At 40.2% G+C, this 6,000-nt stretch overlaps 1 protein-coding gene across 1 annotated transcript in view; it reads right to left on the reverse strand.

The window, feature by feature from the left end:
• The window catches only part of EVC (EvC ciliary complex subunit 1), a 510,906-nt gene extending 505,266 nt beyond the window's left edge, over positions 1 to 5,640 (reverse strand). The window contains exon 1 of the mRNA XM_075499736.1: positions 5,635 to 5,640. The gene's annotated coding sequence lies outside the window, so the exon portion shown is untranslated. The remainder of the gene's footprint in view (positions 1 to 5,634) is intronic.
• Positions 5,641 to 6,000: the final 360 nt, after the last annotated feature.

Genomic DNA, 6,000 nt, shown 5'->3' on the forward strand with positions numbered 1-6,000 from the left:
AAACTTTTATTAGCCAAGAAATGAACTCATGAAAAGAGAGGTTTATAATGGAAACAGTGAGAGACTGCAGCAGCACTGCTAACAGGTGCCACTGTTACAGCAGTGACAGGGTGAATAAGACTTTTAAAGATGCAATTCCTAGAGCTGCGCCCACCCATGCAGCTAAAGATCTATCAGGATTTCTGTTATGAACCTCTGCTTGCAGGGTTTTGATACTTTAGTCATAAAAGCATACCTCAGGCTGAGAGTGAGAAAATAGAGACACAGCACTCCAGGCCAGTTGAAAATAAATAAAATAAAATACATATAGTTGTTTTGAAGGATCTCTTTGGGATTTTGTAATTAAAAAAACCACACTTCTTTTACAATTAAATTTGGCAGATTATCGGTCAATAGCATTAACTGGGGAGGGTTCTTTTTCAGTTTGCTGCATTTTAATTTAGAGCCCTTAAAAAGCCTGTGGCATTTTTTAAGCTTAAAAAAATCTTATAGCTCAATTAAGGGATAACAGAAATAAACCAGGATTACCTGTGTGTAATTACACAAAGTTAAGTCCAAGAAAACAATATACTATCACAACCCTCTTGGGTAATTTGAGCGGTCTCCGTAGGATCTCCAGAGGCAAGAAAAGGAAGATTGAAACTCTACAGCTTATACCTGAGCATTTACTGCATGATAGCAAAAGACTCCCAAGTCCCAAAGACCACAGAAGTAGATGGAAAGACACCTCCTGTTTTTTTGATCAAGCTTTTAATAGTCTTAAAGTATATGTTACAATACTAAGCAAATCCTGGACTGAGGCACAAATGGGATTCAATTCTCAACTCTGTTCCTCAAGCCTTCTTAGTGCTTTTGACCATTCTGCTCCCACTGTCTTCCTCATGTCCACCAATATGCAGTACTGCAGTCCAGTTGAGCTTAATTACATATACCAGGCCGGCAGTAATGAAAATCAGCTCGGTGTACCCATATCTGAAGGCAGAAACTAGTATTCAGTATTTCCTCACCAAGGAGGAGTGCAGGTTTTCTATATATGTCAAATTAATCCTCAAACGGCTTTAAGATGTGAAGACATCATCATTGCAACTATTTGAAAATTATCAGTCAACAAAATACCCTATCACACTTCTAAAAGAATAGGAAAGTTTCACAGAAGAGTTAGCTGGGAAGGAAAACAGCTTGATCCTTCTTCCTGTATTCTGAGTGGGACTAGCTAAACTCAAGGCACTTTTTGACTGACTAATGATACCTGCAGCCACAGTGACATGCTAGCTGGACTTAGCTCTTTGTGTTTGGACGTTGTATAGCTCGCTCAAATTCAATCTGTTTAGATTCAAGCTTTTTACTCCTGAATCATTTACTCAAGCTTCAGTGTTTTCAGTGTAATATGTATATAAGCACAGCAATGGATAATGGTATCCACACTTTGACTGCTTAAGAAAATTGGCCATAAAACCAGTGCCAATCACTTTCTTCCATCAAGAACTTCCAAAGGGAAGAGATTGACTCCATCTGCAATTACAATATTAATTTTATTATAACCACCCCAACCTAGGTTTAAATGTATGTGAGTAGCAGCACAGATACATACGTACTGGTACATGCCACTTCAGTAACTCAAAACATATGTCACGCGTTTCTTAAGAGCAGTCAGGTAGAGTGTAGCTATCCCCTTATCACTGCCAGAGTTCCCTACCTGGACCAAGCCTACATATTTATTGGTATTAGACATGAAGTGGACCTGCCCTCAGCTGTATTTGGTTAAACTTGGTATAAACGGTACCTTTCAATCCCGAGGTCCTTTACCAGCCTGGTGATCAGACATCCATTCCTCAGTATATTATAGCACTGTATTATAGCCTGTGAGCTGGGTTAATTTACACCAGCTGAACTAGTCCTGTATGGACTGGACAGACATAACACCAAGACCCCGGGAGGCTCCTTGCATGTTACAGAAATCCCTGGCCTCCCCTTTAGAGCAACCTTTCCGCCCTCAGCACCGTGGAGACAGTACAAAGCATCTGAAGCTCGGACCTAACCTTTTCTCTTTGAACTTCTCATATTTATTTTTCTATGCCTGAACTATTTGCTTATAAAACTAATATGGCCAGCAGAATAAAAATGAGTAGCGGCTCCTAGCTTTGGCTTTTGGACTTTGTTCGACACGACATGTTCTGTAAGCTCAGACAGGGAGTGCACAAGGAGCACCGAAGGCGAGGGTTTTGAAACTGAACACATATGCTACCTCTGTTCATTAGGGGCCAGAATCTATTTTCAGACCAGGGAGCAGAGATGTATATTTATTTTATTTTGCTGCTTAATTTTAAGATACTTATTGCCATTTCCCTGGCAGCAGGGTTTCAGAGAGGATGCGATTGCAAACTCAAAGCAATGACCCTTTCCATTCCTTCTGCCCTTATTTAGAAGTGATGGCCTCCATTTCTTTTTTATTTTTTTAATAGAAAAAAACCTCTTTATTCTGTCCTTCAGGCAAGTTCACTGAGTCCACTGTATTTCAACAGGAGCTAAAGACATGGTTCTACTTACCCTCCCCCAAAAGGTCTCTATTAATTGTTTTCAAATGTTGGCAGCCATGTGAAACCCTGCCTAGCAAGTCTGGCTCCTTATATGATTTTTATTAAAATTCACTTTGCACACAAGGCACATGAGATTTATGGCTGAAACTAATAGGTTGGTTCTCACTAAGACATAAATCCATGGGCTGTTTATTGAGGCTCATGGACATTGAGAACGCAGGTAATTGTTACTGTGAGTGTTCAGCTTAAAAATAGTCAATCATGTCTCTAAGGGAATTTGTTTAACTATACATGCCACATAAGCTTCTGAAGAATTACTTTATCTCTGATGGTAAATGGAAAGACTGTGCAGGGTAACTTCTGTATCTCATCTGCACAATTTAATTTCACTCATAACACTTTTCAAATTTTCCTCTTACATGGTGTCTTATATTATAAAGAGCAAATGTAAGAAGGATCCCATTCATTTTCTTTTCACATTCCTGTTTCAGTCATTCTCAGTTTATACATAAGAATTTCTACTTTCTTGCTATTGACCCTTATGAACTCCAGCTGAGATTTTGCAAGCCCAGTTCCTCCTGGCTTGCTCACGATCACAATCTGCCACATGAACTCAGTGAACAATTCTGATGGCAATGCACAAGGTGGGGCAGAGCCCAGACTGATCTTTTCCTCTCAGGGTCTGACCACATTGCCATGTGCAAACAATTGCCAGCTAGACTAGCCAGTGAGCCAGCTGTACTCTGGAAGCCATTTAGATGCATTAGCTCAGTACTGTGCCCAAGCAAATAAGTCCTGCTTCTCAACATTACGTTACCTTTCAGCAAGACCCAAACCTGTCTAAATGGCTTCCAGCTCACATCTGGTTTGCAGCATGTCAACTCACAGGGGAGAGAGAGGTAGCTCATGCCACCTGAGTGGATCTTCTACTCTCAGTTGTGCTGGCAATATGATACTGAAGAGAAGACACAGACAACCTTCCTGCCCCAGTGATTAGGTTACCCAAAACAGGCTCCTAATATCACCTGAAATGACACAGGGCATAATTTCTGGCCTTCAGTCGCCCTTCCAGAAGGATGTAGGTCTCACACAGGTGTTGTATCATATCTGCCAGCCTCATGTGAATGTCTCAAGCATCCCAGGATGTCTCACATCTTTATTTATACACAGTACACCTTAGTGTACTGTGTATAAATACACAGGTGGCTCCTAAAACACAAATAAGAAGTTGTCATTGCTGTCACTGTTTGACTATGGTAAGCTTTTGAGATCACATATATTTATTACTGTGGTCATATCAGAACCAGCCCAAACAGGTGAACATTTCATTGACTGTTGCACAAACACATGGGAAGGCACAGACTCTGAGGTTACTGAAGTCTCAAGGAGTGTTTATGTTATGCATAAGCGTCACACAAAAAAACAGTGTAGCCACATCAGTGTTATTTTGGGTTCAAAATAACTAACCATTCTGACAGATGGAGCTCTAGTAGCTTGGGACAGTGCTATACTAATACAGTTATACTGCTTTAGCAATCTAAGCTAGTATTGGAGGCAGACTTTGTCTCTTTTGCACCATGCTGTGAAATGCAAAGCAAACCAGCCCTACAAAATAAGGATAAAAGTGTGGAAGAGTGCCTACAATGAAGCTGACTATATTTTTAGGTTGATACCTCATTCATTTTAAAATGGTATGTAAATAGTGGAACCCCCCAGACAGCTAAAGAAATACCTAAAATTCCATAAATTCTTCAGCAGATGAAGAATTAGCATGAATACAGACTTCACCAATTTGCAGGAGTTTTGGTACCTTTATGTCAATGACGTTTACCCTGAGTTTCTCATACATCCCGATACTGCTGTTTAGACACAGAAGTAGACATTTTCTGAACAATTTCTTTCCTTCTCTCCCCCAGTATTTCCTTCTTGACAAGCTGCTTCTTCACTCCTTTTTACAGCATTTGCTTAGTAGTCTATCAGTTATCTAAATCTGTTAGGTTGTTGTTTGCTGATGAAGTCTCAACGCTCTTGTCTGATCTAGTGACTAGGTCAGCAAGGTTGGGTGTCCTGGGGACTTGGGAAACTGTATGGAGATGACCTCTGACACTCATCAAAGGCTCCACGGCACTGTTTGGCTCCTATCAGTTTAATCAGCTGGCTCATTCCCGCTCCTTCACTATTCATGACATTACTCGTATCCCTCACTGCCTGCCTTTCAGAACATACAGCCCTGCCTACACGCTGCTCCTTCACACTGTTTAGCTCCTATGCATGGGCCTCGTGCAACGTACCATTCATTCTCTACATGACTCACATTTTAAGGAAAACTTCCTTCATGCTGAAAGGAAGGGCAACAAATAGGAAGCTTTCTTTTATTTCAGAGACACAGAGGTCAATATTATTCCTGAATCTTTTGTGACAGTTTAAGGTGATACTTAAACTGTAAAGTCCATGACTCTGTCACTTGCTTTTCAAGAATTAGAAGTGTTTTCAAAAAAACCCCTAAAACTACAAACCCGATAATATTTCCATGAAACCATGATGAAAAACACACTGAAAATGCTACAGAAATCCTTCCGCTCTTACCTAGTGAAAATAAAAGAAAATAAAAATTTTCTCAAAGTGTTACTCCATTTAAAAAAAACATTAAGACGCCATAAAATATTTTTCCATTTTTTTTCTGCAGTATATAAGGCAGCAATTTATCAATAAAGCGAAAGAAGCTGTCCCAGGTCCCTCGCTGCTCCCTCGTTAGCTCCACATATGGGCAACACATACTCTAGGTTACTTGATGCAGAGGCTATGAAACCTTCATAGCTTCTGCACATACATTGCGGCTGCATCTGGGCCTGTCAGTGGAGGACATCAAACATCAAAGGAATGAAGACTGCACAAAAATTTAAAATGTGACAGCATTACCCCTTAAAGTCTACTAGGGGCTTTGTACAGGAAAAATTCTCCTCTGATTTTTCAGCTAGATTACAACATAAAGACAGTCTCACATCATGGATTACTTCATTTTACCCAGCTGTAAATCTTCTCCCCAAAACTATCAGAATCTAAAGACCGATTGAGAAATAAGGCTGTCCGCAAACACTACAGCCTTCTGATGAAGCAGCTTGTTTTCCTGTTAGATAAAGGACAAGTATTGTGTTCTTCTGTGTTTCAACCATGCAAGCGAAGAACAATTTGGAAACAAATAACATTCCAAGTCAATTTAGACTAGGAAGTGGCCACTGCAACCACTGCTCCTTCAGATGCCGAGAGGTATCCCACAGTATGTCATAAAAACTAGCCACAGCACAATGAACTCCAAGCAATACCAGCAAGGCTCAGACACCTTGTCTGCAATGAAAAGATTACAGTATAATGCTCTGTGGACATTGACACAACAGCATGAATACACTTAATTGGAGCAATATCAACGCAGCTAGAGCAATATTAGTTATGCTGACAATACTTC

This window comes from Mycteria americana, chromosome 4, assembly GCF_035582795.1.
Source record: "Mycteria americana isolate JAX WOST 10 ecotype Jacksonville Zoo and Gardens chromosome 4, USCA_MyAme_1.0, whole genome shotgun sequence".
Lineage (NCBI taxonomy): Eukaryota > Metazoa > Chordata > Aves > Ciconiiformes > Ciconiidae > Mycteria > Mycteria americana.